Consider the following 22,603-nt stretch of genomic DNA (forward strand, 5'->3'; position numbering starts at 1 on the left):
GAACAAAATGTTCATTCAAATTTTAAAGCAATTTTACACCAAAAGGTTTCATATTGATTAAGCAGGGAAAGCCAAAAATGTTAATCCTAAACTAAACTGAGGTGTGCAAATACAAACAACAGAGATTAATTCCAACCTCAGAGTCCCCAATGTATCATTACCATCATGAGTGATCCCCAAATGGATGACATAAAGGGACAAACTCGGATGACAATATTGTGGCACCAGCAAACCTGCTCATCAGTCTCCTACTGTCTCATCGACAATAAACATAATAAGTAGCATCTATCATAGTGCCAGGGACTATCTGCATGTTAGTTCATACATGCAGTGCCTTTTCAATCCTTAAAACAACCCTATGAGGTAGGTACTATTATTCCTCCCATTTACAAAAGGAAATTAAAATACAGGGAAAGTAACCTGGCCCGGATGCCATGGCTGTAAATAGTTGAGTGGGGAATCAAATCACCAGTTCCTGGTGCCTCAGTTCATATTCTACTGCCTGGCAACATGTTAGTTTTGCTATTGTCATTGTTATAATTTTGACAACAACAAGAACAATTCTTTAAGACCATAGCAAATGTGTGAACCATAGGGGGGAAAAAAAATCTATGTATGCTTGTTTTTATTGGAAAATTTTGTGAAAATGATTATAACCAAGCAACTCTAATTCTGGGAGAACTAATTAAGAAATGAATTAAGGGATTCAATGGATACCCAAATTAGTCATTAGAGCTTGAAGATCTGGAGTTCTGGTCTAAATCCAGCTTTGGCACTTGCATCCAAAATAAACATGACCAGATAAGTACCACAGATCACAATTAAAATGGATTTATATGGCTTATGCATCCACATGGGAGAGGTCGCTTCCTAATTGAATTCGGACACCTCTTCAGTTACTGTGGGTTTCATTTGCCATCTCTCTGTTCTTTTGTAACTGCCGGCAATAGGATTAGGCTGAGGGAGAAATCATTTCCATCAGTGATGTCTGCAGAATGAACATAAAAAGATAAAAGTAAAGCCTTTGAACTATAATTAGAAAATTCCTTAAGTGTGCTCAAGTGACATGTTTCAGACTGTGACCAATTGGCAAGATGAGTTACAGAATGGATGCCCAATGTCACTGTTCTGGGATAAGCAGCCAGTAAAACTAGTGTTCCAACATGAGACTAGAGTGATCTTTTGCAGGCCAAAACATTCCTGCCTTTTACCTCTAATATAATTAGTGACAGACAGCTGGAGGCATCTCATTCTCCCGACAAAAATATGATCAGAATTGTTTTCAATTGGTACATCTTTCCATCAAGCTGCTTGTTGCCTTCAAGCAGAATAATCAGTTTCTGATTATTTGGTACATTCCAAGAAAACAGGAATTGATTGTGCCCTTGCTTGTCTGATGGGGAGAAGGCTGCCGGAATTTACATAGTAACTCTTCAGTTGCCTAAGGGAAAGAAAAACTAAAGTGTGTGTGTGTATATGTGTGTGTGTGTTTGTGTATGTGTGTGTGTGACACAGAGAGAGAGGGAGAGAGAGAAAAATCAGTCAGTAGTTGCCATAATAATTCCCTTTGAACAACAATAAAGAAAATGTTTTTATGGTTATTCAGATTTCAGATATAAGGAAGTAAAATATTCTATTCCATTAATGGAAAACAACCAACTCCCACCAATGTTAATGACTCTTTTCCAAAAAGTTTCAGTCATCTTACTCCTGAAGTTTCAGGGTTTTAGAAAAAGAATCAAGCTTAAATATTCACAGAAACATTCAGGTGCAATAAGTCCTCTTTATTTTGGACTACTTCAATTTGGAATTTATAATCATTTGACAGGTTCTATCAGAGATGATCTTTTCACAATGAATGTATGGCTTGCTAAGCAAATTACTTTAAACAAGCAAGACTGCTGGTGGAGAAAATGAAAATATTTCAGGGAAAGTATGAGGAATAAAAAAAAAAAACATGCTTTCCTCTCCAGAAAATACTTGTGATGAGCCCATTCAAATATCAATAACTAATAATAATAATTGCCATTGAATTGAATGTCAATCTTATGCAGTCCACTTTACACACATGAGCTAGAAAGATCCCAACAACTCTTGCAGAGATGGGTATAATTAACTCCATGTTAGAGAGGAGGAAACTGAGGCTCAGAGAGGCTGGGGACATGCAGAGACCCGACAGTTACTAGGCAGCAGAAGCAGGATGCAAAGCCAGGTTGTCTGGCTCAAAAGGCTGTGTCCTTCCACTCCAAGTCGGCACTGAGTCAGCACTGAAGGCTGCAAACCAGACTTCCGGATTCATGGAACCAAGCTTTCAACAGCACCAAACACGGCTATCAGTGCAGAGAGGGAAAACCACGCGGTGTGGCTCCAGAGCCTGCCACTCTTAACCGTAATCCTTTCTACAACACAAGGGTCTCTATAAACGACTTCTCCCCCTGGTACTTTTACATGCATGAAACTACAGCACAGAAACATAGAGGTAGGTGGAGAAAGTGCACGTGGGTGGGGTAGGACTACTTCCGGTGCTCTGCTGCTCTCCCCCACACTCCACTTCCCACCCCAGCACCAGCAACTTGGCCCTTGAGTTTGCGAACCTGCATGTAAGCACGCTGGTGCTAAAACCCTGGAAGATGGACAGGCTATGACAAAACCCCTGGGAATCAGCGACAGGTGCAGAGGCAGCCAGCCACGTGGGCAGGAGCAGGACAGAAGGGAGGGGCCCTCTGCTCACCTGGGGATCCACGGAGACGGTCCTGGAAGTGGCCGGGGTCTGGAGTGCTCTGGGGGAGAAAAGAAATTTGGGGAATCAGATCTTACGTTTCAAAGCCACACACTCACACCCAAGCTCAGGCTGTCTGACCCGCGACTTAAAACTGCGGGCGGGGTACGTCTCTGTGCCTCAGCCTACTCAACTGTAACATGGAGGACAATAAAAGCAGCTTCCTCGCAGAGATGCTGGGAAGACTGGGCAGTATATAACTTGTGCAATGAATTTACTACTCACAGCAGTGATATTTTAATAATAACAATAGCTAACATTTATTGCTTGGTATTGTTCCAGGGCTTCCATGAGTTAAGTCTACAATACTCTGAAAGAAAGTGTCGGTCGCTCACTGGTGTCTGACTCTTTGCCACCCTATGCACTGTAGCCTGCCCGGGCCCTCTGTCCGTGGGATTCTCCAGGCAAGAATACCGGAGTAGGTTGCCATGCGCTCCTCCAGGAGATCTTCCCAGCCCAGGGATCAAACCTGGGTCTCCTGCACTGCAGGCAGATCTTTACCTTCTGACACCAGGGAAGCCAATACTCTGAGATAATCACTTCTGCCGCTGGCATTGTGCAGATAAAGAAAATGAGGCATTGAAAGTTGAAAGCATCTGTCTCATAAAAATATACAGGGCAAGTGATGGAGCTGGGATTCTGTGACCACCTGACCACAGGGCCTGGACTTTAAATCACAGGGATATCCTGCCTAATTTATCACAAATAGATGTTAGCTATTATTGTTTCTATGATAGTCTCCTTTCCAAAGGATAGCCTGTAACATCCATACAAGCCCAGCTAGTAATCACTCAGGCATTAGAGACAGCAGCTGGGCTGGTTAGCCAACCAGGCAAACAGTAAGTCCACAATCTCTTCAAGCCTTCCCTGAGAATCCCTCTGCATCCGTTCCTCTGTTAAGCTCCGCGTAGGGCTTCAAAAGCTCTGGTCACTGATCCTGCAAAGTCAGCTCAACCTCCCTGAAACAACCAGGGGAAGACGACAGGAGCGAAAGCCGGGAAGGACGGGGCAAGACCTCAGGACGCCGGATGCTGGGCCTGGCTTGGCGCCAACTCTCTGGGTGACCTTCTCCAAGTCAGCTGACTGTTCCGGGTTTCATTTTTAAGTGAGAGGACTGACCGAGAGGCTCTTTTAAGCGCTGAGATTTTAATCCACAATTCTATTCTGACTCTCTTTCAATTGGACTAACTTTTCCTTCCAACAGTCCATTTCTGAGAGAATATACTGTAACCCTTCATTTTGCTAACACGCTGAGTGAACACAATGCCAGACGCTGTGAATGTGCCCGGGATATCAACACAAGACAAAGCCTACACTTTGTGATGAGCTCTGAGAGCTTGATGAAGTCTCATCACAGGAAGTCCTGGCAATCGGAAAACCAGGGCCGAGCGCAGCCCTTAGGACAACTGCACATGCCTGCTGGGCCCCCCGACTTGGGGTGGGGCCCCTCACGTGGGGCGGGGGCCCCAAAGACCTCTGAGCCAGTCTTAGCACCCAGGGTCCTGGTGTCCCAGGCGCCCAGCAATCTGGGAAGAGGGTGCTGTGCTAAGCCGATGGGGTAGCTAAGAATGTGAAAAATAAGGCAGAAACCAGACAAGAAGGGAGATGCTTGAGTTGAGGGTTAGGTTTGTTTTCTGAAAGCAACAGTGTTGTGTACAATAAACAAAAGAGATGAGAACTGAGCTGGCACTTGACTGTCTTCTTCAACTACTTGACTTTCTTCACTTTAATAAAGTACACCAATGGCCATTTCAATAGCAATCTTTTCTTTTACATATGTGTGTGTCTGTGCGCATGCGTGCCTGCTTCTTTGAGAAACATTTACTTTGACACAAGATGCTACTGACTTTATTTAAAGATCAGTTCATCACACTTAAGATATATTTGCTTTTACAGAAGCTCCTTGGAGGGAAATCATTCAGTGAGTATAACACTTCCATTAAAAAGAAACTGATTTTAAAATGTGCTTTTTCAAACTTTTGACAAAAACAATTCTTTGATTTTCTTTATGTACCACAAAAGGCAGAGATTGTTGTGTGGACTCTGTAATAAATAACATGAGTTGTCAAATGAGATAGTAAACATTTATAGATTTAATTTTTAATAAAGACTTTTAAATATAACCCAAAATGTTCATCAATCTTTGACATGGGAGGAAGTACCATTTTGGTAAACTCCATGTCCTACCACAACAGAAGTGGCAGAAGATGTTTATGGTTCTTAGAGAGGGTAATGATGGTATTCTTTACAGGATGGTCAAATATTTGCAGCATATAATTCTAGAAGGCACAGAAAGGTAGAACGTAAAATGTATTATTCTGACAAGTATTTAGGGAATGGATACACTGTCTTAATGCTATGTCTCTACCAAAGTACCCAGTGCATGGGAATCTACAGAGAATTTAGTACCTAAATTGGCTCTGAGAAAGGTTCTAAAAATGCTTTAAGCAATGGCAGCGTTGTTAGAGAACATGAATACACTTCAAGGATGACAACTCTGAAGAACAATACTCTCTAAGATATATAAATTATAGCTTTCTTTAGCTTAGAAAGAAAAATAAAATAAAATTTAGTACTGATTATCCTTGGGGTGAAGAATTATGAGTGATTTTTTTCCTTATCATTTTGTCTGCTTTCCAAGCTTCCTATAATGAGCATGTGTAATTTTAACAATTTAAGAAAAAAAAAACTTTTTTCATTCTCAAGACACCTGGTGAAAAAAGTGAAAAGGCTTTGGAATCAGACTAACTTGGGTTCAAATCCCTGCTTATACCCTTTCTAGCTTGGTGCCCTCAGATAAGTTATTCAGCAGTCGAAACTGAACATGAAATGGAAATAATAATACATGCATTAAAGCATCATTTTAACTACGGGAGATGAGATACTGTAAGTGCTTAGCACAGAGTAGGAATCCAAGAAATGACAATCACTCTTCTATTCACAGTACAGGCAAGAGAAGCTCAATTTTCCGAAAACAGTGAATACATTTGATGATGTTTATATTGATGCTTCAGGCCATTTGTTTACAGAAACACTGAACTTTTAATAGGTAATTTTCAGAAAGCTTCTAACAATTAAAAGTTCCAAGAAAGAGTAAGTAAGAGGCTTTCCCCTTACTCTCCCTTCCATCATGATGATTAGATTCCTACAATCTGAGACTCTTGGGTTCACTAGTATTTGCCACTTTGTGGGTATGTTCAGAAATCCTCTGACTGGGACGGAAGATGGGACAGTGTGTTCAGGTGAACGCTTTAGAGCAAAGAGAAAGAAATCATAGCTATCACAATCAAGATCTTATCCATATTGTCATTCCTTATGAGGAAATTGAGGTAAATAAATTTGGGACTGCTTAAATGAAGGATGAGGGACAAGATCAGAGATTTTCTGCGTTTTGTTTTTTTTTTTTTAACGGTAGATTTGTGGATTATTTTCAACCTATTCACGTGAAAGTAGTTCAATCAAGTAGGTTTATGATAAACTATATGCACCTAACAAAAAGAAGTCAAATGGGCCTTAGGAAGCATCACTATGAACAAAGCTAGTGGAGGTGACAGAATTCCAGGTGACCTATTTCAGATCCCAAAAGATGCTGCTGCTACAGTGCCGCATTCAATATGCCAGCAAATTTGGAAAACTCAGCAGTGGCCATGGGACTAGAAAAGGTCAGTATTCATTCCAATCCCAAAGAAAGGCAATGCCAAAGAATGCACAAACTACCATGCAACTGCACTCATCTCACACGCTAACAAAGTCATGCTCAAAATTCTCCAAGCCAGGCTTCAACAATACATGAACCATGAACTTCCATATGTTCAAGCTGGATTTTAAAAAGGCAGAGGAACCAGACACCAAATTGCCAACATCTGTTGGATCATCAAAAAAGCAAGAGAGTTCCAGAAAAACATCTACTTCTGCTTTACTGACTACACCAAAGCATTTGACTGTGTGGGTCACAACAAACTGTGGAAAATTCTTCAAGAAATGGGAATTCCAGACCACCTGACCTGCCTCCTGAGAAATGTGTATGCAGGTCAAGAAGCAACAGTTAGAACCAGACATGGAACAACAGACTGGTTCCAAATAGGAAAAGGAGTACATCAAGGCTGTATATTATCACCCTACTTATTTAAGTTATATGCAGAGTACATCATGAGAAATGCTGGGCTGGAGGAAGCACAAGCTGGAATCAAGATTTCCGGGAGAAATATCAATAACCTTAGATACGCAAATGACACCACCCTTATAGCAGAAAGCAAAGAACTAAAGAGCCTCTTGATGAAAGTGAAAGAGGAGAGTGAAAAAGTTGGCTTAAAATTCAACATTCAAAAAACTAAGATCATGGCGTCTGATCCCATCACTTCATGGCAAATAGATGGGGAAACAATGGAAACAGTGACAGGCTTTATTTTCTTGGGCTCCAAAATCACTGCAGATGGTGACTGAAGCCATGAAATTAAAAGACACTTGCTCCTTGGAAGAAAAGCTATGACCAACTTAGACAGCATATTAAAAAGCAGACATTACTTTGCTGACAAATTCCGTCTATTCAAAGCTATTGTTTTTCTAGTAGTCATGTATGGATGTAAAAGTTGGACTATAAAGAAAGCTGAACGACAAAGAATTAATGCTTTTGAACTGTGGTGTTGGAGAAGACTCTTGAGAGTCCCTTAGACTGCAAGGATATCAAATCAGTCAAATCCTAACGGAAATCAGTCCTGAATATTCATTGGAAGGACTGATGCTGAAGATGAAATCCAATACTTTGGCTACCTGATGTGAAGAACTGACCCACTGGAAAAGATCCTGATGCTGGGAAAGATTGAAGGCAGGAGGAGAAGAGGATGACAGAGGATGAGATGGTTGGATGGCATCACTGACTCAAAGGACATGAGTTTGAGCAAGTTCCGGTGGGTGGTGATGGAGAGGGAAGCCTGGCATGCTGCAGTTCATGGGGGTCACAAAGAGTTGGACACGACTGGGAGACTGAACTAAACTGAACAAAATAAGGCTGGTAGGGATATGCTGCCCTTGGATATATGTTGCTGCACCTTCACTACAGCAAGAAATACTGATTTAACTGGCTTTACTATCAAATCAAGTATTTGTTGACACGTGAAATGAACAATATAGAGGAAAAGCTTGATACAGAGGTCAAGTCCCATTCCAACTCACTCCAAGGGACTGTCCAAAGTCTTCTTTTGCATTGAAATTGTGTTCTAATAATGTTTGCTTCAGTCACAGATAACAGGAATTTTCATTATAATGGGATTTGTTACATAAATGAATATTGGTATAGATTTTTATGTAGCACAATTTATTATAAAAAATACAGCTCAAAAAAAAAAAATTCATTACATACTTAACCTCTCCCTTTCTCTCAACCCTGGAGACATATTTTGCTTTCTACCTGAGGTGTGGACTGTTCTCTCCTTTTCAGTGTTTGATTCCTTTCTGTTCCTCTGAGAGTGCCGAGTACAGAGCAGACACTCAAGAAATAGCCGATGAAGAAATGAGATGAATGAAATGCAGCAGCAAGGCAAATAAGGGAAATTCAGAATAGTTTCCTGTATAGAAGGAGAAAGGGCTTCCCAGGTGGCACTAGTGGTAAAGAACCCGCCTGCCAATGCAGGAGACAGAAGAGATGCAGGTTAGATCCCTGGGTCGGGAAGATCCCCTGGAGGAGGGCATGGCAATCCACTCCAGTACTCTTGCCTGGAGAATCCCATGGACAGAGGAGCCTGGTGGGCTACAGTCGATGGGTTTGCAAAGAGTCAGACATGACTGAAGCAACTTAGCAGGCACACGCCTAGAAGGAGAAACAAAATTTCCAAACCAATTCAAGATGAGTACAGCAAGCAGGGTTAGCCATTCCCAGGTAGCAGGTCCTTCATGGGGGTTTGTGTAAAACATCTAGCACTTGGCTCACACCACTCCCCCTGCCCCCCATCCCTGAGGAATGCCACAGAGACACTTCCATCATTATGGACCTGAAACACACTCATAAGACGTGAGCTCAAACTAGTGGCCAATGGACCAATGCTGTCCTTCTAAGGACTGAGAGAGAGGGTCACCACGACCAGCCGGGAGGCAAGAACGGGCAGGGAGGTTAGCCCGAAACATCCCAGGGAAAGGGAGCAGCCCCACGGGTGAGATGGACTCTCTGGCAGCCAGACACAGAAGCAGTTTCTGAGCCCTTGCCAACATTACCAGGGCTCAGGGGAACCGCGGGAGACTTCAGAAAAGTGTGTGTGATGTCCAGTGTCAAAATTCCTAACTTCTCCTTCCTTCTCCCCTGTGTCAAAATGATTGCTTTAATAATCAAAGAGCTGCTTATAATTGTTTATAATGCAACCCTGTTGGAATGTTTTCCTATCTGATATCTTTTTTATAAAACTTTTTTATTGAAAGCTAAAATAATGCATCAAACATACAAGTTTTGCTTCTATCTTGAAACAACACAGCAGACTTAAATGCCTGTTTCTATAAAGGTCTATATTGTGTTCAAAGGAACCACCTACTGATGCCAAGGGCCTCCTTCCTTCATCAGAGGGATGTGCCATGGGATTGAGCATTCAAGCTCTGAGAGATGCCACGCTCGTTGGGCGACAGGGGCTTCCTGGGCAGTCATGGAGCCTGTCCCTTTATTATTGCAAAATGTATAAGTGAAGAGTTAGGAGGGTCAAGTGAGGTTAGCACCAGGAATGGTGCATTTTTACAAATATTCCCATTATTCATTTGAAAATATTTAAAATGGTAAATTGCCTTCTCCTTGGGAGGCAGGACCTGTCACTATTAATTTGTAACTTGGGAGCTAACCATCAGAGCACTTTTGAGTTAACTCATTGGTTGGCTCAATGCATTTAATTCTCCCTACGACCTTTGACTGTGAAGGAGTCATTATCTCTGGGCAAGAGCAGAAGGAGCCAAGGCTCAGAGGCAGTAAAGCACTCAGCCCAGCGTTACGCAGCTGCCGAGGGCTGGATGAGGCCACATCTCAGATCCAATCCGCAGATCCAGAGTCCAGCCTCTGTCCACGGTTGTAACTGCTCACTAGTTGTGCAGAGAGCCCACACTCAGCTCGCAGGCCCTTCCCACCTGCTACACCACCACGGGCAACATACTCTCCCCAGGCTGAGTTGGTGGTCATGCTGTGTCAAGATGCAAAACCTTCTTAGTTCCTGGGCTATGAGGGACACTATTTCTCCCCTGCAGGAACTAAAAGGAGCTGAAGGGAAACTGAGACAATTAGAAGGCAAGAATTGTGTAAGCTCAAGGACTGTGAAAATTCAAGAACTCAGAAACCAAAGGTAGCTTTCTTGACTAGACAAGAGTTGGTTATAAACTTGGCAACAAAATACCTCTTGGATATGAAATATTACTACCAGGGCATTTTTTTCTCTTTCATTTTTCACTAAGAACTGAAACCTACAAAATGACAAGCCAGGATTACCCGTGTATTAAAAGACAACTTCAATTGCTCCTTTGTTCTAAGAAACTGTGTGTTAGGTACTGACTGGCAATACTTTCTACCTTGATCTTCGTATTAATTATGCATTTTTCCTACAAAAATTGACTGCCACACTACACATTGTAAGTCAGATTTGAGAGCTGCCAAGATAAATGTTCCAAATGGCTGACTTTTTAAAGACAACCTGTCAGTTCACCAAATAATTCTTTGGAGGTTTGTCCCAGCATTTTTATGTCTCCCTTATACCTATACTTATACCTATAGCAATTGTTATGGCTCTTTCCTTATATATCATCTTACAATTAAGGCTAAAGATTTTTCCTTTCAACCCTTAATATACAAGTAATGAAACTTATAATCCCTTTTGACAGCATCTATTTACTTTGGCTGTTATTGTTAATTCCTATACTGATGTGTGTGAAATACTCAGAATGCTAGGGAGGTAAGCAATTCTGGCCTAGCCCATCCATCTAAAACAAAGACGATTTCTGTATTTTTTGACTAAATAAATGTTTTCTTCCTCAAGGTTTGCTTTCATCAAATAATCATACCAATGTTTTATTTCCTTTAGTTGACACTTTATTTTAATGAGGCTTGATTCCAAAACATATAAAAACATACGCACCTGGGAGGTGCTATATTGAGCAAGCTCAGAGTTCCAGCCAAGTGTCCTATCTTTTATGTGGCACCAAGTGACATTTCGTGAAAAACACAATGGTAACTATTCATCCCGAAAGCCTTGAAAAGATAGGCACGAGCTGCCTGCCAGAATGGAAAGGCTTAAGCTTTGAAATCAGACAGCTGGCTTCAAACACCATCTCTACCACCACTGACTCTGTGACCTTGGGCAAGCTGCTAGTCTCCCATCAGAGGTTTTTCACCTAAAAACTGGGGTAACAGACGTACCTCAATGGGGTTATGGAAGAGCTAAATGAGAATTTTGAGATAAAAAAATCCCTAGCATATCACCTGGCACATTAGCAGATACTAAAGAATTGTTCGTTTTTTCTGCTTCTCTGTAAAATGCCATTAGTAATTCATTTTGTTGTCTATGCACAGAAATGAATGTAAAGGATATTAACTGTGGCACTCTTCGTGACAGCAAAGAACTGGAAATGGTCTAAGCATAGAGAAATGATTACATTAAGGTATATTCATGTATTGAAATATATGCAGTCATTCCAAATATTTCTCAAGTAATGTTTTTTGACAAGAGAAATTGCTACTCTAGAAAATAAAGTGAGGACAAGAGACAAGAAAACCTGTATAATAACAATAGCTCACACTTACTGAGCATTTACTACAAGGCATGTACCATGCTAAGTATTTTATATGTACTATTTTATTAATTCTTATACAATAAACCTAGTAGATGCATACTATTATTATCCCCATTTTATAGACGTAGAAATGGAAGTTTTGATAGTTAAAGCAATTTACAGTCACTACATAAGTAGTATAGCCAGGTCTAAAATCTCAAACTGTCTGATTCCAAGACAGTTTTAAGTCATACTGACTGTTTAGTACAAACTTCTCAGGTCCATCATGAAGCTAGTTTAAACACATACACACACACACAATGTATGCACATACTCACAACCACACATGAACGCATATCTGAAAGGAAAATACAACTGGTGCTAACAAAGATGATCTCTGGGTGGTGAAATTTTAGCTGACTTTTCATTCTTTTACCCACTTCAGTATTTTTTCCAAATTCAATGAATATGCAATTATTTCTATAGTCAGAAAAAAGTTTTTTGCAAAGAAACAAAAAAACTTGTTGAAAGTATTTTGTAAAATATAAAGCACTACCAAAGCGCAGTATTTCTAGGAAGCAAGAGTTTATTCCTTTTTATTGCAGGTTTGAATTCCTCATTGCTACTGTTCTTTCACATTATTTTTTTTCTTTCCATTGAGTCCAAGGTAAAAAGCATGTAGAAGACTATTTTGTACACAAAGAAAACAAAATACAGTACACAAATATTGTTTGTATAATTGACATTTGATATTAATGTAAAAGTCAAAGAGTTTGTGTGGTAGGTGGAGGGGGTTGGGGAACTTTTTCAAATAATACAGAATTTTCCACTTAGAGAAACACATCCATTAGTGACATGATGCCACCAGTGCAGTCTCGGTCATGGTCACAGTTAGTGACGCTGTCGTGGAACCACTTACATAGATGCCAGCATGCTGTGTGGACGTGCCTCGGTGTGATTTGCGCCTGTCCCAGGAGGAGTGAGTATCATGATGTGCTGGAGTAACACCCAAGGTCTGATTGCCCATCCCACCACCAGGTAGTTTTCAAAGCAATGATTCCACAAACAGAACTGAGTGATACACAAGAAACGAATTCCTTCAAACCAAACAAGCTCATATGAGTTGAAATTAGAGATGAAGTATGAGTTTACTTGACAAAATTATTTTCTAAAAATAAATAAAAAATAGGGTCATTTACATATGCCCTTGAGTAAGCTTTTCAAAAGAAAAATGTATGCAATCTACAAGTTACTCCAAATTAATCTCGTTACATTTCATAATACAGCTTCTATGATTGGCAGTAAGTGGATCAATAATGATGGCATCACTAAGGCATCTGATTCTTTCCTGGCTGTATCCTCTTAGAGAGAGCTTGGGGGCAAGAAAGTAAACCCAAGTGCAAGATGATCAAACTCTTTCAAACAAAGAAACAAACAAAACACAGGTAACAATTCATGTATGGATGTCAAGAAGTCTCTTGGAGAAAGTCACAGAACTCTGTCTTTGGACTGTCTTGGTCCACATTTTATCAATGACAGAGGAAACACCTTTCTCAAAAGTATAATTGACAAACAAGTGAAAGATGTACCACTGAGAGATTAAATTTTTAGAAGTTAGAATCCAAAATTGTCTTGATAGAGAGGAAAAATGATTTGCAAAAAAACGAACAATTTTCATCAACCTTCATGAAGGTACTTCTAGTGCATTTCCATAAGCAACAACTAAATATGCCTCGCCTTAACAAATGAGAAATAACTACAGACAATCCAGAAGATTCAGAAGGTGAAATCCTACCAAGGTTTGGAAATGATAAACTAATGTTGTCATGACCACCTCAGTTGATACCACCCACTGCAACTGCAACAGTTCTTATTCTGAGACTAGGAGAACAATAAATGAGTTCATATGTTAATGCCACAAACCAGCACTAAATAATATTTTTAATGCCATTATTTTTAACAGCATTAAAGGTAGCAGATTTATACTCTCTTCGTTGAGTGTTCATGGGTTGAATACGACACTCCACTTAGGCTATAGTATCGCCATGGGGCGATCAATTGCATCAAGGGCCCAGGAAGCCATTGACAGCCCCTGCATGCACTGAATCCAGTCCATAATTTAGACTTCACAGGATAAATACAGGAAAAAGGACAAAGGCCTTCTAGATGAGGACACTAGCCGTCACAGTAGCCAGCATAACATCTTTCACTTCCCCCTTTAAAAATTATAGGACTGCCCCCATTCCTATAATAGACACAGGTCAGTTAGAAGTGGCAGTATCTCAGACCCAGCTATGTTTATAGGTTTCCTCAGTTATGTATTAGCAATCACTACAATACACGAAAGTTAGCCCACACCGAGAGCAACACGCCTCCAATCAAATCCATTCTCTCCTGAGTGTGCTAAAGCTTTTTCTCTCTTTTTGTCAGCAACAAAGGCGACAATAAACAACTTCCCAAACACCCACAGTTAAGGAAAGAACGGCCCCAACAAAGTAAGTGTGAAGCCTGTCCCCGTATCTAATTTGTGTATGAAGCTTCCTTTTCTGGGTTCTTTTAATGGCTTCCTTTATCTATAATTTATCAGCAAAGAATAGAAATCAAAGTTTATTTTGATGGCAGTGCACCTGACTATTCAGAGATTCAAAAACTTGCTTTGCTTATTCTTATATTATCCTGGCAGACGATGTAAACATGTCTTTTTTTCTTTTTCCCCCCATGGCTTCATGCTGCATTCATAATCCCAGATGAATATTTTCACAAATGCAAACCATTAGGCAGGACTGGCCTTAAGCAAAAATGTGAAGACAACTTCCTTCTGATCCTTTTTCACCCAGGGATGGCTGAATTCTGGGTCTCCAGACCCAGATTTCGTATCTTCTTCCTTATCAGTCTCAGGAAAGGGTCTGTAAAATCTGATAAGTTACCACTGCCTTAGCATTGCATTTTAGGCCCTGTTGCTGGGCACTTTATACCTTGTTTTATTTAGTCATAAAAAAGTCGTAACAAAGCAAGTAGGTATTATTAATTTCACTTCATAAATGGGAAAATTGAGGTTCAGGAAGATTAATCTTCAGGAAGATTAAGTAATTGGCTCAAGTTCATTACAGCCAGTCAATTACATGAGTCAAAACTGGGCTTTCCAAGCATCAAATTTGCCCTCTTTTCTTCCAAACCATACTGGTCTTGGGAAAGAAAATAGAGTTTTTATAATGCAGGCTTTTGCATATTAGAGAGCAAGAAAGAGTAAGTATTGATATTTGAAAAGCTCTTTTAAGTAGTATGAATTCTGAAATCACACCATAAAGGCAGCAGCTACCTTTCTAGTCTACATGGAAGACCAACTTTCCCACAGGGAACAAAGAAGCAGATATACCATAATTTAGGAAAATCAGCCTACACTTGCCTTCCCCTTCTCTTCCCAAATTGCATCCATGGTACAAATGGGACCCCCGAGACCAGTGGGGCAGCCAAACTGAGTTCCCGGCCCTTTGCTGGCAGGAGTCGGTTTTGAAGAAGCTTGATATGGAGCAGCAGGCACTTAGGATAGGGCTTGTCGCTCAGGGGCAAGACTATTGGCTTAAGAAAGCTTGGAGGTAAGTGATGGGACACTTATCAAAGGCAATTTGGGATTCCGACACAAGCACTCAAAGTGGGGACCTGGGGATGTGAGAGACAGCCTGGGGTGCCAAGTGGAAATTTGGTACCTGAGGTGGAGACGGTTCTGGCTTCCCGGATAAGGGGAGGGGGACTGCACGGTCAGGCCAACGGAGAGCCACTCAGCTTCAGAGGGAAAGGAGCTGGAGCCCCTGCCAAGGGCCCGACCCGGTCCCAGATGTTGCAGGTGGGAGAGCAGTCACACCTGGGTGGTCACCGCTTCTCAGGCCGGTCTCTGTACAGCGGGACTCTCAGACTTTTAACACAACAAGCTCTCCCCCTACCGGGATCTTACACGAATGCCTGACATGTAAAAGCAAGTCAGAACAACTGCCTAGGGCATTCTTATTAGAACCGAGGGGTTCAACAGAACACAGCACGCAAACCACCAGGACACAGCGCCGAGGCCCACTGCCTATCGGCCTCACCGGCATGGAGTCCATGGGACTTGATAGTCAGGGCGTCTTCTCTTTACCTTCAGGTTTCTCCTCTGGCTCCAACCTGATGAGTTCTGCTTTCCTGTCACTGGTTGGCTTTTCCACTTGAAAACAGAAAGCTCTGCGAATCTCTTAGGACATATTATCTTCCGGGTCCTTGTGACAGCTCTATACCTTACCCCAAGGCTTTTGGGCCAAATGATCCACAGACCGCTGGAAAGTTCCCAGTACCCTAAGGCACGACTGAGGAGAATTTACCAGCTGTGAGGCAGGTCATTTTGCTTGATGCACAGTGCTTCATCATGGACATATTATTGAGACTCAAGACAGTGGGGGAGCTGGGACTTCTCCCCTGGGGAAGGATCCGTGGCAGGATGGGGGATCTCAGAGATCGCGGCTCTGGGTGTTCTGTCTGCACCTCACAAGCAGGAGCCTTCCTGGGAACCGGGCTCCTCTTGCCCTGCCCTTGCTGCTCCTGTCTACCTCAAAGCCTCCCTCCAACACACAGTCTCCCTGCTCCCCTCTCCCGAGGGTGACTGGGTCTGTCGGGGGAGACAGATGTGCCTGACTTGGGATTTCAGCTCTGAACACGTGGTACGAAGGGCTCCCTGCTGCAGTTTTCACAATCTCTCTCTGTGAAACTGAATCTTGTCTAAAGCACTTAATATCTCAGTTTGGTTCAGTTCACTCGCTCAGTCGTGTCCGACTCTTTGCGACCCCATGGGCTGCAGCACGCCAGGCTTCCCTGTCCATCACCAACTTAGCATCTCTGGATTTATGAAATGGAGCAACTGCTGCTTCTCTACACCTGTAGGGCTGACTTAATCATTCAGAAAGCTTTTGGGAGTGGTTCAAACAAGATGCATCTCCGGGGAGCAAGGAGATGTCCTCCGTCGATGCTGTCCAATAGCACCACTACGCGAGCCACACAGGAAAGTGTGAAAGTGTCAGTTGCTCAGCCGTGTCCGACTCTTTGCAACCCCAAGGACTGTAGCCCGCCAGGCTCCTCTGTCCACGGGCTTCTCCAGGTAAGAATGCTGGAGTGGGTTGCCATTTCCTTCTCCAGGGCATCTTCCTGACCCAGGGATGGAACTTCCTGACCCAGGGATGCCTGCATTGCAGACAGACTCTTTACCATCTGAGGCACCAGGGAAGCCCAAACACAGGTAGTTACAACTTCCTAGTAGCCTTGTTAAGAAAGAAAATAAAAAGAAATGTGAAATTAACTTTAATAATGTTTTATTCAACCTACTGTATTCGAAATGTTACTGTTTTAACATGGGATCAATATTAAAGTTTGTTAATGAGCTATTTTATGCTCTGTTTTGCATGCTGAGTTTGAATCCCTATGTATTTCACACTCCTATCTCTGTTTGGATCAGGTGTGTTTCAAGTGCTCGGCAGCCACAGGCAGCTATGGTCATGGTACAGGACACCACAGCCCTGTAATCTCTTCTCTGTTCCCATGCCTCCTCTCATTTCTCTCCTGTAACAACTCGTTTCCTTTAGGAGGGATGCTGTGGGCAAGGGTAGTCAGTGGGGACCAGGATCATTAGAGAAGACTTTGATACACACCCAAAGGGAGAGCCAGATCACAAAGGAGCTTTTGTGCCAGGCTAGGGAGCTTAGGTTTTTATCCTGGAGGAGCAGTGACTCTGCAGAAGGATTTTAAGCAGCAGAGAGTCCGTGATCAAATTTGCCTTTTAGAAAGGCAGCAGTGTGGGGAAGGGATTGGAAGCAGGCCAGACAGAAGGCAGTGAGACCAGTTACAAGGCTACTGCAGTAACCCTCGAGAGAGTGATGAGGGCCTGAACCAAGGCAGTTGTGGAGGTAACGGCCTGGAGAGGTGAGGGCAGAGTTACGGGTTTGAGAAGATAGTTTTTACAAGGCTAAGCCATCAATGAAGAATAGGGGTTGAGTAAGAGAGAGGATCCTAGAACAACTCCCAGCTTTTAAAATTGATCAAATGGCTTCATTAATTGACGCAGAGAACACAGAAGGAGTAGGCTGGCTGTAGAAGTAGGGTTTTGAACTCACGGAGTTTAAGATGCCTGGCACAGGTATCAGGAGTGTTCATGGTCGGAGCTGCAGACCAAGGAATCGACGGCTACAGGTGGTAACAGAAGAAAGGAGTAGGTGAGCAGAGAGGGTTGAAGGATGAACCTTCAAGGGTGCTGAGGTCTGGGAGGAGAGGAGCCTGCAGAGAACTCCAATGCAGAGCAGTTGGGCAACAGGAAAGAAATCAGGAGAGGAATGACTCAGAAAACAGGTGGGCAAGGTTTCAAGGTGGAGAGATCAGTAACACCAGAGGCAGTGCACAGGTCAAGAATCATAAGAAAATCCTAGACCACGGGTCTGGCGGTTTGAAGCACAGAGGCGGCCGTTACAAGAGGACAGGGCTGTAGAGGGTGGAGAAGAAAGGGGAGTTGGGGCAGGGCAGGTGATGTGTGAGGACCTGTTCTTCAAGGAGATGCCTTCTCAGACCAGGGAGGGAGATGGAACGTGACCAGACAGACAGGGAAGGGACCACAAGGATATTGTTGGACTTCTCTTGTTATTAAAGAGTGAGAAATATTTATGAATGCTTATGAGACGAAAATGAAGGCTGGTTGAGACCCCGAGGGAAAAGAGAGATGATGGAAAGAGACACTCGAGGAAGCAAGAGGGGATGGTGTCCAGACAGATGGGCCTCAGAGCACAGGAAAGTGAAAGGAAGAAAAGGAGTGAGGAAGAAGACACGTTTACAAGGAAGACACAACAGCCCTTTATGAAACTGCTTGTCTTTATTTAGAAATCTGTATGAAAGACAATTACAGTGTGTGTGTTAGTTGCTCAGTTGTATCTGATTCTTTGCGACCCTATGGACTCTAGATCGCCAAGCTCCTCCGTCCATGGGATTCCCCAGGCAAGAATACTGGAGTAGGTTGCGATTCCCTTCTTCAGGGGAATCTTCCCGACCCAGGGATCAAACTTGCGTCCCTTACGTCTCCCATATTGGCAGGCAGGTTCTTTACCACTAGTGCCACCTGGGAAGCCCTACTACGTATGATGTGTGAAATCAGATAAATGCTGAACATAAAAAGAAGGCACTACAGTTTTCTGGAACTCCACATGTGTCATCTTGGTGAACTATCAAGCTTTCACATCCCTTCAGACCCTGCCTCAACAGGACCTCAAGGGACTCCCATCTCTGAGAAGAATCACAGCATCGTGTATAGCTGGTGGCCTCTCTGAATGGTTGGTGTCTGTGCTGAACTGATAGGTAAATATGTCTGACATCATCACCACGCATTACCTTAAAGGGTAGTATGAGAAAAAAGCCGCTCATCGACTATGTAGATTTGATCAAGCTATGTAACTTGGCAGAGCTACGGCGCCCCTTCCTTAAAAGGATACATAATCCCTACCTTGCAAGAAGGTTGTTAGGTTTAAATGAGATGATCAGTGAGTGGTAGCCATCATGATGGTGATGGTTGCATTCTCTTTGTTTTGAATTTCTAGGAACTGGGTGCTGCTGTTAATGAATTAGTGCTTGGCAACAATTAGCATCTTGATCCCCCAAGGAGAATTAAGACTCAATCCTAGCATGAGGAAGCATAAGACTCGATCCTAGCGTGAGGAAGCGTCCTTAAAAATCCTAGTGGCCATCTAAGGTTTGCACCCTTTCCTCATCCAGTACATATTCAGTCTGGAGATAATGCATGTATGTAAACATTGCCTGGTATAGCCCATGCCTGAATACATTTAGTCACAGAGTCTTATCACCTCGTGAAATAGCTCGATCCTTTACAGGACCACCTTCCTTATACTGACTCCAAATCTGTCTCCCTGAAACTCATACCGATCTGTCCTAGTTTTATAATCCATGGGGTCAGAATCAGAACCTGGGAACTACATAACAGCATGTTTACTCATGTACTAAGCTCTGCTAGGATCACAGTGTCCCACAGATGGCTGGTTACTTGGGACCACGATCAGGGCTGACCTGTTTACACTACTAAGAAAGTTTCAGCCTTCAGTGGTGTTTCCACGTTTGCAAGAATCCTTTTCAGGAATTCTAGGCAAGTTGGATGCTACCCAGAAACACACCAATTATACTCCTTACAAGATTTATTTTGTACTTTATGTCATGGTCAGTTCAGCACTTGGCACCAAAAGTAACAACTGCAGATATTCGTATATCCTTTAAGTTTCACTACTACTACCCAGGAGGGTCCTAGTAGCATTTCCGCTTTGGCGCAGTGGTAGTAAAACATATTAGAGGACTGATGTTAGAGTCAAAAAACCCTGGGAGCCTGCCCTGTGCTCCTCCGGACACTGTGGCCCTTTCCCCACGTCTATACTCCCAATGTAGTTACTGAAATCTCACCCGAAGCCTTTCAATAATCAGCTCAAACAACCGTCACTCTTGGAAGGCCCTCACCACTCCCCAAGCAAAAGGAAATTTTCCCTTCTGAGCTCTCTTAGACCTTTGTTTCTGGGATGCATATGTTCTTTCTCCTGCTGAACTATGAACTCCTTCCTGGCAGAAACAGGACCTTGTACAAAGTGAGTCTTATTAAAAGTTGAAAGAACTGAATTTTGTCCTGATACAATAGAATGGGTATGGCAATTTTTCCCTATCTCACTTATCATCCCTAGGTGGATTCCCAATTGTTTTTTTTTTTTTTAAATGTTCAAGAAGCTTTTAAATGAAACGGTTGGGTAGCTCTGTAACTGTTGCTGTTGTTTAGTCACTAAGTCGTGTCCGACTCTGTGACCCCGTGGACCATAGCCCGCCAGGCTCCTCTCTCCGTGGGATTTCCCAGGCAAGAATACTGGAGTGGGTTGCCATTTTCTTCTCCAGGGAATCTTCCTGACCCAGGGATCAAATCCACATCTCCTACTTCACAGGCAGATTCTTTACCACTGAGCCACCCAGGAAGCCCTTAGAGCTGATTAGCTTGAATATTTATAGAAATACATGCATGCATGTTAAGTTGCTTAAGTCGTGTCGAATTCTTTTAACCCTATGGACCGTAGCCCAGCAGGCTCCTCTGTTCATGGGATTCTCCAGGCAAGAATACTGGAGTGGGTTGCCGTGCCCTTCTCCAGGGGATCTTTCTGACCCAGGGATTGAAACCACGTCTCTTTTGGCAGGTTCTGTACCACTAGCGCCACCTGGGAAGCCCATTTATAGAAATGATAACTCTGTGTATAAAATACTGGCATAAGGCCTCAGTGCTTCCATTTGTGCTCACTAATGGGACCCATCACTCCACCTTAAAATAACGACAGCCTCCTTAATTCTAACTCACAACTGCCAGCCTCCATCATTATCTCAACTCTGGAAAGTGCCGAGGTCTCAGAATCCTCACAGCTGATGAATGAAGAGGCTGATTAGAACCACTGAAAAAAAACGGGAAAAAACTCCTTGACAGACTCTTCTTCAAATGCTGGTCCCTTTCATCCAACGTCAACATTAATTTCTACATTAACAAATATTTATTGAGGTCATGACTAGGTATCAAGCTGCAAGTTAGGCTCTGAAGACACGATGATGAGGAGTACAAGGCAATATCAAAGCCCATCTTTTAAAAAAACAAAAAAAAATCACCTTTCTAGTTTATTGATTCTACAGGTCTACTTATCAAGGGTGTACTATGCCCAAGGCTTGTAGACGGTTCAAACACAGCACACAAGGTCCATGAGCGCCCTATGAGGACCTGCAGTCTAGTTGGGAAAGCAAGAATTAAGAACACAATGGTATAAGGGGGTATAAGAGAGAGTATATAAGAGTGTCCTGAAGAATGATGCAAGCAAAAGGGTAGAAGAAGAATCCAAGGAGAGTAACATGATTAGGGCAAGTGGACTTAACCTGGAGATTGTGCTTAGGTCAGAGGAAAAAGGAAAAGGCATTCTAAAACAGACAGCATGAACAAATGAGAAGGGCAGTGAGATTCAGTTAGTAGGAACAGAAGCTTCATGTTAGAAAAGTAGGAAATAAAGTTGGTAAGTAAAATTTGAGCAAGCGTCAGGTACATTAAAACCAGGTTGAGAGGTTGGGCCAAATGTGGTGGGTAGGGGACATAGTAAGTATTTGAACTAGTGAAGAGTACCAACTTTGGAATCAGACAAACCTAGGTTCAATTCAGTCTTCTCGTGAGACAATCCTTGGACAAGAATTCTAAAGAGCAGAGTTTTAGGAACATTGATAAGGTGAAATGCGAAGCACTGGGAGAACTCAATTACAGAGATACAGGATGTAGCCAGCTATAATCATCCTAGAAATAGTGATGGCCAAGGGTCTCGGCTATTGGGGGAGGCAGTGAGGAAATGTCGGGGCTGGCTCAGAGAAACTCTTACAAAGGAAGAGTTGACAAGATTTGGTGTCCACTTGGGCTTCCCTTGTGGCTCAGCTGGTAAAGAATCCCCCTGCAATGTGGGAGACCTGGGTTGTATCCCTGGGTTGGGAAGATCCTCTGGAGAAATGAACGGCTACCCAATCCAGTATTCTGGCCTGGAGAATAGTCCTGGACTGTAGTCCGTGGAGTCGAAAACAGTCGGACAACACTGAGCAACTTTCACTTTCTCTTTACTAATGGAATGAATGAGAGAGAAGTCAGGAATGGTTCCTAGGTCTCAGTCTGAGTGATGAAGCGAACACTAACAGTAGAAAAGAAAAGGAAAATCTTTTCATTGTGAAAGGAGGAGGTTTAGCAGAAAAATATAAAAAGTTGATCAGGCATGTAGCTTCTGCCCTAACTACAGGACATCAATCATGAAAACTATTAAACAAGTGCATAAATGAGAAGAGAGTTTGAGTTAGGACTACAATGATTGGTACATATAAGGATAGATGACAACATCACATTTAAGAATATTTTTATTAGAAAATAAAAACACTAGCTGTTAAACAAAAATAATGGGAATGATATACACAGTAGAAATGCATCTTTACAGGCTATTTTTCTTATGGTACTTAGGGGATCCTATCCATTATCACAACATTGAATGAATAAAC

The 22,603-nt window shown here is 42.5% G+C and overlaps 1 protein-coding gene across 4 annotated transcripts in view; it reads right to left on the reverse strand.

Moving 5' to 3' along the window:
* SPATS2L (spermatogenesis associated serine rich 2 like) overlaps positions 1 to 22,603 on the reverse strand; it is a 182,458-nt gene that overhangs the window by 156,332 nt on the left and 3,523 nt on the right. For 3 of the 4 annotated variants that reach the window (XM_043445565.1, XM_043445564.1, XM_043445568.1), the window contains exon 2: positions 2,732 to 2,780. The exons of the other annotated variant lie outside the window; for it this stretch is intronic. The gene's annotated coding sequence lies outside the window, so the exon portion shown is untranslated. The remainder of the gene's footprint in view (positions 1 to 2,731; positions 2,781 to 22,603) is intronic. 4 annotated transcript variants of the gene reach the window in all.

This window comes from Cervus canadensis, chromosome 24, assembly GCF_019320065.1.
Source record: "Cervus canadensis isolate Bull #8, Minnesota chromosome 24, ASM1932006v1, whole genome shotgun sequence".
NCBI lineage: Eukaryota > Metazoa > Chordata > Mammalia > Artiodactyla > Cervidae > Cervus > Cervus canadensis.